This window comes from Rhinoderma darwinii, chromosome 1 (genome assembly GCF_050947455.1).
Source record: "Rhinoderma darwinii isolate aRhiDar2 chromosome 1, aRhiDar2.hap1, whole genome shotgun sequence".
NCBI classification, from domain to species: Eukaryota; Metazoa; Chordata; class Amphibia; order Anura; family Rhinodermatidae; genus Rhinoderma; species Rhinoderma darwinii.
In genome coordinates, this window is record NC_134687.1 from 659,010,680 (window position 1) to 659,023,082 (window position 12,403).

Below are 12,403 nucleotides of genomic sequence, written 5' to 3' on the forward strand. Positions count from 1 at the left end.
CTCCGCCCATCAGTGTCCTGCTGCCGAGAGAGTCCATCAGCATTCCCGTGGTCCCGGCCCTTTTTATGAGAGATGGTAAAGTTATAGGATTGTAAGGCCAGGCTCCACCGTAGTAAACGCCCATTGTCCCCGGCGGTTCGGTTCAACCAACTGAGAGGACTGTGGTCTGTGACTATTGTGAACTCCCTCCCATAAACGTAGGGCTGGAGCTTCTTTAGAGCCCACACGACAGCCAGGCACTCCTTCTCAATGGTTGCGTATGCCCTCTCTCGGTCCAGCAACTTCCGGGAGAGGTACGCAACCGGGTGTTCGTGGCCCGCCTGGTCCACTTGGCTCAGTACCGCTCCCAGCCCGACGTCTGAGGCATCGGTTTGGACTATGAACCGCCGGTGGAAGTCAGGGGCAGCCAGGACAGGGGAGGTGGAGAGGGCAGTCTTAAGGCTCCCGAAGGCCGCCTCACAGTCAGGGGACCAGGGCATCAGTTGACTGAACCTTTTGGATGTCAAGTCGGTCAAGGGCTTGGCCAGGGTACTATACTGCAGGATTTAGGTGCCTGTGGTCCCCCTGTACTGCAGCACGTGTGGCAGTCCGCCCTTGAGGTCTGGCCGCGAAGCGCAGGATGGTACCAGGGTACCTATCCCCTGCCGCTTCCCCTAGAACGTGCTGAATCTATCCCACCGCTGCCACCAAATGTGGCGAAACCGGGTCAGTGGGGGTCGGTTTACGCCAAGAGAATGTGGACGATAAATTCAGGCGACACAGATTAACGGGACAAGCCACAGCGGCGTGTTTATTAACAGGGACAGACACACACAGAAACAATGCACCGCTGCTTCTCCCCTCTGGGCTGGATGGGACAGGCTACCTCACTATTGGGTCTCTCCACTGTACCTTTCATCCTTTGGGGTGTCTACAGATCCTCCTTAGTTAGATGGGACTCCAGCACTTGTCCTCTGTTACTGTCCCTAGGTCAGGTACCATCTCTGAGGTAGATAGCCCCTGCCTGCAGCTCACACTGCTATCTCATCCTCTCCTGGGCAGCAACTAACTGAGAACTTATCCAGCACCACTATATCCCTCACTCACCCCTCCCTTTTTCTTATTTACATTAGATAAGTTCCCGCTCTCAGCCTGTGACTCATTCTCCTTCAGTATAAGATTAACCCTAGAGGGGGAGGACAGTGAAGCAGCACTGAATACAATACAATACAAATCAACTGGTTATCAAACATAACGTAATGCAGTTTGAGGGGACATATCCACATCTAGCACCGGGCGCCATCTAAGCTATGGCACCCGGATGGCGGGAGCGTGACGGTTTGCGGCAGGCTTAACCTGTATTTGGGTACAATGCCTGTAACCGTTACCCGTTCCGCCACAGTGCTTGTGGACTAAAACACAAGCCCCAGAAGCAAAGAAGCACCTAGTACATTTTGAGGCCTCTTTTTTTAGTAGAATATATTTTAGGCAGAATGCCAGGTTTGAAGAGGTGTTGAGGTGCCAAAACAGTAGGAAGTCCCCAAAAGTGACCTCTATTCGGAAACTACACTCCTCAAGGAATTAATTTATGGTTGTTGTTACCATTTTGACCCCACAGTTTTTACACGGCACGTATTTGAATTGGGCTGTGAAATTTAAAAAATTTCATTTTTTTCCAATAAAATGTCATTTTTCATCAAAATTTCCTATTTTCACAAGGAACAAAATACCCCATTTTGTTGGCCAATTTGTTCTTAGTGCGGCAATACCCCATTTGTGGCGATAAACTGCCGTTTGGGCCCATGGGAGACCTCAGAAAGGAAGGAGCGCTGTGTGTTCTTTGGAGTGCAGATTTTGCTGGATTGGTTTTCGAGTGCCATGTCGCATTTGCAGAGCCCCAGAGGTATCAAAGCAATGGAAACCCACCAGAAGTGACCCCATTTTGGAAACAACACCCCTCAAGGAATTTGTTTATGGGTAATGTGACCATTTAGACCCCACAGTTTCTTCACAGAACTTATTTGAATTGGACTGGGAATTAAAAAAATATATATATTTTTTCCAATAATATGTAGTTTTGGCTGAAAATGTCTTATTTTCACAAGAAATAAAATACCCCATTTTGTTGCCCAATTTGTCCTGAGTGCTGCAATACCCAATTTGTGGTGATAAACTGCCGTTTGGGCCCATGGGAGGGCTCAGAAGGAAAGGACCACCATTTGGCCTACTGGGGATTTTCTGGTGCGAAGTCATGTATGCAGAAGCCCCTGAGGTACCAGTACAGTTGAAACCTCCAAGAAGTGACCCCGTTTTAAAAACTACACCCTTAAGGCATTCATCTAGAGGTGTAGTGAGCATTTTGACCAGAGACATACACCCCATAAACTGTAATGTGGGTTCTCACGGGTATGGCAATACCCTACATGTGGCTGTTATCAGCTGCCTGGGCACACAGCAGTGCTCAGAAGGGAAAGATGAGGGGGATAAGCTGTGCGGAATGCATCAGGGTAAGTAAAACTGGGGTAAATAAAAAATCGGGATGTATGATAAATTTTAAAACACTCATTTTTACAGAGCCTTCGTTTTTCAGGACACGTGTCACATTGATATATTGTGCCCTTCCTTATCCCCCTCTTATAGCAGACTTTGCACCTCTTTCGACTTTTTCCCTTCTTGGCAGTTTGGGGAACTTCTCCTGGAAAGTGTTGCACTGGTACGATGCGTGTGACCTCGCTTTCAGAAGTACTGGATGTCATCCCCCCCCCCTTACTGGTCCCTAAAGATTAGGTTCTTGATAACCACCTCTTGAAATTCCAGGAAAGTTCCCGTCTGGCCTGCACATCGATGTAGCACGTACGCATTGTACAATGCCATCTGTATGAGGTGCACGGCCAGCTTCTTTTTTTTTTTTTTTTTTTAATATACATTTTTTTTTTTATTTGAAAAAATTAACAAATCTTCACAGAATAAAAACATGAAGCGGATCATAAACTCAGCAGAACAATTAGAATGTCGGCCAGATCAGGTTTCATTAGCGGTTGTGTCCAGCGTCTTTGTTAGCGGTTTTGTCCAGCAGTGCCGCCTTGTGGTCATTTTCTGTGCTACATCCTGGACCCCTATAACCCATTACATAGCTGGACAGAAAAACTACTGCACTACCACCCTGCAAACTGCAGTGGCAGCCATATTGGTTGTAACAACTTTCCCATGAACAGATAAAACAAAGAAAAAACCTCCACTGTAACCAGTGTCAGGAGGGGGCGCTAAAGCCGGTTTACTCTTCCAAACTGGATCTTTTATGCAATGGTAAAACTTGTATTTCCCAATAGATTTTCTCCATTAATATAAAACTATTTACACGTGATCATTCTTCATCAAATCTTGAGAGATAAAACGGCAGCGTTATCACAGTTCATACGGGATGCCTCGGATTCTCCGTGCGAGCTGCATGTCCTTCACAAAGAGAGTGCCCCTATTGGCCTGGTGACTGAAGAGGTAAGAATCTTCAAAGAGACTCACGAGGAAGTCCTCAGCTGACTCTTGTAGCGCCATAAGTGCGGTGCTTTGCCAGTAGTAAAACACGCCGCGGGAATACTTCAGGCAGATCTCTCTCACCAGGCGGAAAAACGGGGTTTTCTGAATGAGCAGATTGGTTGATTTTTGGTACTTTCTTATTTCCATCAGCGCACGGGCTCCTGGGCGGTAGCGTCTTCTTCGTTGTGTGCTCGGTCTGTGACTTGTTTCCCCACTACTTGGCGGAGATTGAGGAGGAGCTGCAGGTTTCTTCTGCGGATGCGCCGACTTCCTGCGGGACGAGCTTTTCTGGGGTGGTTTCATGATGATGTAAAACGCTGCCTGCCCAGTGTTAATGGCTCCTCTCCCTCCGTCAGGCTTCTAGTGGGAAGCGGTGGGCGGTGCTTGTCACGGCCAGCTTCTTATACTGCACCGCATGTCGCTGTAGGACTTCAGGACTTGATCTGACAAGTCCACCCCTGCCATGTACCTATTGTAGTCCAGGATGCAGTCTGGTTTGGGGGTCTCTGTACTGGTACCTCGTACAGGTACATGGGTACTGGTGTGGCCACGTATTGTTGTCAATACAAGGACATCTCTCTTGCCCTTGTACTTGACACACAATATGTTGCTGCTGCAATCTGCCCTGCGCTCACCCCTTCTTGTTTGCCCAAGTAGAGTCTTAGGGAGGCCTCTCAGATTTCTTCTAGCAGTGCCGCATGCCACAGGACTTCTGGAAGCGAGGCAGGTGAAGAGTGGGACGCTGGTATAAAAATTATCCAGGTAGAGGTGGTAACCCTGGTCCAGCAGTGGGTGCACCAAATCCCACACAATTTTTGCATTACCTCCCAGTAAGGGGGGGGCATTCTGGGGGCTGAATACTGGTGTCCTTCCCTTCATATATCCTAAATTTGTAGGTATACCCTGATGCGTTCTCGCACAGCTTATACATCTTCACGCCATACCTTGCCCTCTTACCCGGCAGGTACTGGCGGAATTGAAGCCTCCTTTTACAATGTACCAAGGACTCATCAATAGAAATACATTTCTCGGAGGTGTATGCTTGGGAAAACCGGGCACTGAAACGATCTGATAGGGGTCTCCGTTTATACAAACGGTCAAAACTGGGGTCATCTCGGGGTGGGCATGGCTCATTATCAGTATAATGTAAGAAGCGAAGTATTGCCTCATTTATTTATTTTTTTGGGTTCCAGTTCAGTTCTGAAGTTGCTTTGAGGGGCCTATATATTAGAAACCCCTATCAAACACCCCATTTTAGAAACTAGACCCCTCAAAGTATTCACAACAGCATTTAGAAAGTTTATGAACCCTTTAGGTGTTTCACGGGAATTTAGAGCAAAGTAAAGTTGAAATTTACATTTTTATTTTTTTTTAATCAGAAAATCCTTTTTATACCTTTTTTTTATAACACAAAAGGTTTTACCAGAGAAACGCAACTCAATACTTATTGCCCAGATTCTGCAGTTTTGAGAAATAGCCCACATGTGGCCCTAGTCCCGTAATGGACTGAAGCACTGGCCTCCGAAGCAAAGGAGCACCTAAAGGATTTTGAGGCCTCCTTTTTATTAGGCACCATGTCTGGTTTGAAGAGGTCTTGTGGTGCCAAAACAGTGGAAACCCCCAAAAGTGACCCCATTTTGGAAACTAGACCCCTTGAGGAATTCATTGTAGTTTTCATGGTGTGCATGTAGCTTTTTGATCAGTTTTTATTCTATTTTTTAGTGGCGTGGTGACTAAAAAACAGCAATTCTACTATTGTTTTTTTATTCTATTTTTTTTACAGCGTTCACCGTGCGCTATGAATGAAATATTCACTTTATTCTGCGGGGCGATACGATCACGTCGATATCAGATGTTTATAGTTTTTTTTATGTCTTATGGCGTTTGCACAATAAAATACTTTTTGTAAAAAATCATTTACTTTTTGTGTTACCTTATTCTAAGAGCCATAACTTTTTTCTTTTTCCATCAAGAAAGCCGTGTGAGGACTTATTTTTTGCGTAACGAACTGTAGTTTCGATCAGCACCATTTTTAGGTACATGCGACTTTTTGATCTCTTTTTATTCCATTTTTTGGGAGGTGAAGTGACCAAACAATTGTGATTCTGGTACGGTTTATTATTATTTTCTTTTACGGCGTTCACCGCGCAGGTTAAATAACAAAATAATTTCGTAGTTCAGGCCGTAACGGACACGGCGATACCAATTATGTATAGTTTGTTTGTTTATATATTTTTATTAATAATAAAGGACTGATAAGGGAAAAGGGGGGATTTTTACTTTTATTACTTTTAAAACTTTTATTTTCTTATTTTTACACATCTTTTTTTTAACTTTTTTTTAACTTTATTACCTTGTCCCACTAGGGGACTTGAGGGCAGTGTATTAGAACTGTCAGCTACTCACTGACAGCAAGCATAGTGGGTCCTGACTTTGTCAGGACCCACTAGGCTTCCGTCGATGGCATAGCCGGTTGCCATTGTTTGGTGTCCGGTTGCCATAGTCACCATCGCCGGCCGCTATCGTGTAGCATGCTGGCGATGGTAACTTAACCCCTAAAAAGCCGCGATCACTATTGAACGCGACTTTTAAGGGGTTAATCAGCGGGGACACAACGATCGGTCCCCGCTGTAGGAGCTGTGACAGCTGCTGTATGTGTCGGGAAGACGGCCGTTACTCCCGTGACGTACTATTAGGTCATGGAGCGCGAACGATACAGCTACCATGACCTAATAGTATGTCCAGGAGCGGGAAGGGGTTAAAAAAAAACTAAAAAACTCCAGATGAGTCGCTTGTAAAACACGCATGAAACTCATGGTGTTTTTTACAACTCAAGAATTGACACGCAGCAAATTTGTCGCTGAAATTTCTGCGACTTTTTCCATTCATCTGTATGAGGTTTGCAGAAATTCATGCACAGAAACTTTTCAATTCACATGAGTCTCATCTGCAGAAGTTTCTGTAACAAATCTGCCGCATCTGAATTTACTATAAATGTCAGTACATTGTGGAGGTACTACATACCGCCAATCACTTAGATTTTGCGGGAAAATGTTAAACATTATTTTGTTATAGGCAACAACAAAAAAAACACAAATTTTGGTACTTTTTTTTAATTTATTTGGTTTATATTTAATATGAGGCTGGGACAAGAATTGAGGAATTATTAGAAAACACACAAGGTCCCCATGACAACTCTGCACACAAGTCACAAGGGGATTTGTTTTTTTTTTCTATTTGGGGGTAATCTAATCTTCCAGATCCATGATTATTAGGAAGCTCGTATTTCACATGTAATTATTGTACATACAAAGACGTATCAGTGATGATCACCTGCACTCGGAGGCCACTTCACTAGGTCCACCTTATTAGTACTTGATAGGACCCTCTTTCCCCTTAGAGCACCCTGAATTCTTATTCGAATGATATAACAATTTACTGGAAATCTTTATTACAGATTCTGATTAATTACCTCACTCTGTCTATTCCATTACATCCTAAACATGTTCTATAATACTGAGATCCGGTGACTGTGCAGCCATTAGGATATACAGACCTCATTGTCATGTCCGTGAATTCAGCCGGAGATGTGTGCTTTGTGTCATGACGCATTATCTGTGGCTGAGATTAGATTGTCAATGACAATATTAGGTTCTTGTAATAGTGATTCCCAATTCATCTTAAAGGGTCAAATGTGTTGGCAGAGGACAGGTGGGATTGTCAGACAAGGTTATGGTTTTTTAAATGTTTTTGTTTATCAAGTTAAGGTTTATGTAATAAAAGTGGTGACCGGTTGTAGGCCAGAATCCCAGACTTTATCATTGATAGATTTTAAGGCACACCTAAGTTTTTATCTAAAGTTCAAAATAGTCATGTTGCTCAGTCCCCAACGATGTTCTGACTGTCCACCCACATTTTTGAAGATTGTTGCAAATAAAAGCAAAACTGTACAAATTTGAAGTGGTTTTTGTGAAGTCCCGACACAATGCCAGGATTTCCTGCGATTCTCTGCAAAAGACAAATTTTTAGCGTGATGAGAGAACCCTGTACATTCATCTTTTTAGTTATTGTTGAGAGACTTGCAGCAAACATTAGACATCTAGGGCAAAGTGCACATGGGAGACAGAGACATGCTGGAACTTCAGAAAAAATCTATAACAAAGCGGAGAGAAAAGCAAGAAGCTACTGCAAGGATTACATGAGAGAGTTCAGGGAGGCTATGAGTACAGGGAGCTTTACCGGAGAGAGTCACCCCCATTTTCTGCAGTCTGTCTACTCTTCTCTGTAACTAGAGACTGAATTTGCAGGACAACCGAGAGTAGACAACAAATTATAGAAAAGGAGTCCCCTAGTGGCAGTAGCTTCATGCGGACTTTGCAAGGATAAAACTATTTAAAAAAAAAAATAAAGCAAAAAGCAAAATTGCTTGATATCCGGTATACTATTAGATTATCACTAGTTTTTAATGGAAAGTTATTGTCCACTTAAAGTGTTTTTGAAATATGTATATGGCTGGAATTAGGCATTCAGTTTTTGTGGCAGTATTTGGTGCAGTTTTTTTGATCTAAAGCCAGTGGTGGTTTTAAAGGGAATGTGACGCTAGAAAAAAATGTATTTTTTTTTTAGTTAAACAATTAGTGATTAAACATTGTTTTAATTTTTTTCACGAGTCAGGAAATATTTTAAATTAGATTCTAATTTATAATTTTTCCCAGTGCTGGTCACTAGAGGGAGCAATTCCCAAAATTGCAGCATGGCATGTGGTTAAGCAACCACATTGCTTTATGCTGCAAATTTTGAGAAAACTCACTCGCTCTAGTGAGCTCTCAGAATCCCCCCCTCCTTTTATCCTGGCTAGTGCCGGGAGAAACGAGGGGATTGAACGGTCAAACCTCCTACACTGTGTGTCGCCCATTTTTTGAGCTAACACACAGTGTAGTAGGTTTACATACACTAGTAAACACACAGTAAAAAACTTACATACACAGAAAAAACTTACCTGCTCCAATCGCCGCCGCTCCCTCCGGTCCATCCGCTCCGTCTGCTACCGCCGCTCCAAGTGCACAAGTCCAGAAGCCGCGACCGGAAGTAGTAATCTTACTGTCCGGCCGCGACTTCCGGTCTACAGGAAAATGGCGCCGGATGGCGCACAGTTCAACTTGGACTGTGTGGGAGCGGCGCATAGTACAGCATAATGGATGGAACGGGCCCCGTTCGCATTCACTATGGGACTGTAGCTGCCGTATTCCATGTCTGTATGTGTCGTTAATCGACACATACAGAAATGGAAAAAAAAATGACAGCCCCCATAGGGAAGAAAAAGTGTAAAAATAAAAAAAGTAAAACACAAACACACAAATAAATCTAAACGTTTTTAATAAAGCACTAAAATCAAACTGATGTAAAAAAAATAAAAAAAAATCGTGACACTGTTCCTTTAAAGGGAATGGCTCAAACCTTTCCTTCCTGCAGGATCCAAAAGCTGCATGCAGCCTAATATGTCATATATTTGTTTAACTTGTGGTTTGAAAAATATAAAAATCACAAAATCAATTTTTAATCCTTACAGAAGATGCCATAAATTATGAAGTAGACGATGAAGATATCATGCAGCAGTCTTCAGGAAAAAACCTGATTACCATTAATGTACATCTAGAACTTCACAGTAAAGATCTATCGTATAATTCCCCTAATCATGAGGAACCTTCTCCTGACCAATCACAGATTGTTACCACAAGAAAAGCTCAGAAAGGAGGTAAAAGGTTTCAATGTGGTAAACCGGTCACAAAAATCTCAGGTCTTTTTAAGCACGGAAGAATTCACACAGTTGATAAGCCGTATTCATGTTCAGAATGTGGGAAATGTTTTACATATAAATCACATCTTGTTACACATGAGAGAAGTCACACAGGAGAGAAGCCGTATTCATGTTCAGAATGCGGGAAATGTTTTACAGAAAAATCATATCTTGTTAGACATGACAATTCACACAGGAGAGAAGCCATTTTAATGTTCAGAATGTGGGAAATTCTTTAAACGAAAATGCACTTTGGTTAGACATGTGAAAACTCACAGAGGGGAGAAGTCATTTTGATGTTGTGTATATATGGAAAATGTTTTACATGGAAATAAAATGTTGAAACTCAACCAAAAATTTGCATAAAAAAATTGTATTCTTGTTTGGAATGTGGGAAAAGTTATAAGATCAAAACGATTTTTAACTCATCAGGTTATTCACAGACAGTAACCCCTTGGCAACGCAGTCAATTATTGCCTTTTGAAAACAGCCCCATTGCTTTAAAATCTGATGTCACTTTGAGATTAATTTAAATGTCCTTTCACCTTTTCCGATATCTGCCGTGTAGATACAGCAATGTTGGAAAAGCATTTCCACAAACCACTGTACATGTATGATGGGGAGTCTGCACCATCACCAGTGGGTGTCAGCTGTACAGTCCTGGCCAAAAGTTTAGAGAATGACAAAAATTTTGTTTTTCACAAAATTTGCTGCTTCAGTTTTTATAGCGGCAATTTGCATTAACTCCAGATTATTATAAAGAGTGATCAGGTTAATTGTAATTAATTGCAAGCAAAATGATTCCTTGTCATGAAAATTAACTTAATCACAAAAACCACCATTTCCACTGCATCTTCTCGTTAGCTCAGGAGAACGTGTTAACGAGGACAAGGCAGATTATATCACTCCGTCATCCTGATTGACTTATAGGAGAAGATTGGTTGCTTTAAAAGGGGGATGGTTTTTAACATGTCCCGTCTGCCCATTAAGGACAGTGGCGTGATGACGTAGGAATGTCTGCGCGGCTGTACTCTCCCCGCGATTCTCTCTCTTCCATGCTGAACACTGCCGATGCCGTGCACTGCTAGCCTCCAGAGGACACTGCTGAAGACCCTGGCATGACCCCTGGAGTGTGTGGTAAAATTTAAGCAGACCAATTGACCGCCCTGACGCCCTCTCCCTTCTTTAAATGTATGTAGTTCTGGTCTGCTGTGACACCACAGATATCTTGGCTGGCCTGCTGTGATACTGCCGCAACTGTGCTATTGTCTCTGTGCTGGTCCACCTGTGTTGCCCCACCTATGATGGTAGACCTGGCCTCCCTATAGCTGGGGGATTAATCCATCTTAGGGGCTCTGAACTTTTCACTTGACCGCATTTGAGGAATAGGTTGCTAAACATAAAAGCGAGCCACTAGATAAGCTATATATCTATATTTTATATATGCTAGCCTGCTCTCATTAAACAGTTAGCTGAATACTTGTGATAAAACCTGCAACAAATGTACATTGAATATACAGGAAGGTTATTTTTCTGCATGGTCCTTTATGTGCTTAGTTTGCTGGGGTGCATCTGTGGGACCCTCTTCTCAGAGATGATGTCCTCCCCGCTACTCTCAAACAGCTGAGGGGTCTTCAGCAGGGGCGGGTAGTTGAGCTGGGCTCTCAGACGATCAACTCTGTATCTGTTTTGTCATCATGCTTAGAGAATAGTTGTATCCACATCTTTACTGCAACGGGAAACACAACACATTAATAATTTCCAGTAAATTAATAGCATTAACATCAGTCCTGTCACTACCACTATGGGTTTCAGCAATCCAGAAAGCATATTGTTAAACCAAACACCAATAGATCCCATCCAGGAAAAGAGATTCCATCCCTCCTTAGATAGATCTCTAGCTCTTTTCTGCAATTCCTTTACTTTATTCATGTGCCTCTATGGGGTCATGTGAGTCTTCAATCCAGGTGCAACATTCTTCACATATAACAGCACAAGTTCCACCTTCTGTTGCTAACAGATAAGCAAGAGCCATTCTATTGTGGAGGGCGACTTTCCTAACTTGGGCCAACTCTTCATTGATAGCATGGATAGAACTGGAGGTATCATTAATTTTCCCATCCATGATACTAGCATATTTGTTTAACTTATTCGCTAGTTCGATTCCCCAGCCTTCCCAAGAGGGGAACCACATCCAAGCTTCATCTGCTATTGTAAACAACTCTCGTTTGTATCGTCTCCTTAGAATACATTTCATAAATGTCACCACTTGAGATGTTTGGACGTTGTCTGATGGCTGGAACAACTCTTCCTATAGTGCAATTTCCCTCGTTCCCATAGTAAGCCACGAATAGGCTCTGTTACCACAAATATAATATAGCCCTGGTGTCATCACCCTAGGAACTATTTTACCATGATTCCCAAACCAACTTTGAAACCAGCTCATATTGTCATGCACTTTAGTCTTACAGTCCCATTCGTCATCATCTCCTTGGTCAGGACAGGAACACCTGGGGGCATAAGACTCTGTCCTAGTTGCACAACCAACTTTGGTTATTACAATTACCGTGTACCTCATCACATTTTACATCATACTTCATATTGAATAGTAATGTGGCATTTTTACCATCTGTTTCTCCAACGTGTACCTTAGGTAAATTGACTTTGCGCCCTTTTATTCTGGCTATGTGATCAGCATACATAGGCCCTATGCACATAGTGGGTGTATTGAGTTGGCCAGCAATTTCTAAATGTGTTCCTTGGTCTGAGAGAGCATTGTGAGCAGTGTGATTTACAGCTATTTCAACATCATAGCTATAGTCTGTGAGATTGAAGTCATTCATTGATATTGGTCACCAATTAAAGGGAATCCTTTATGATTTGCTGGAACATGAGATCAGATCCAATAGTCAGTTGTGTTCAGCTGTTTGTTGATGTAGAAGCCAAATGGAGTTCTTCTGCCGTTCTCTATTCACCTGTATACAATAGCATAAGATACAAAAGAGCAGGCAGGATAGCAAATGCATTTTTGAAATTTTCCTATAGTCAATACTCCTTTCTCTGAGTAGACTCACCCTTTTTACACAGATCTGC

At 42.7% G+C, this 12,403-nt stretch overlaps 1 pseudogene; it reads left to right on the top strand.

Annotated features, from left to right (window-relative positions):
* The window catches only part of LOC142707319 (uncharacterized), a 59,405-nt pseudogene extending 49,798 nt beyond the window's left edge, over nt 1-9,607 (top strand).
* Nucleotides 9,608-12,403: the final 2,796 nt, after the last annotated feature.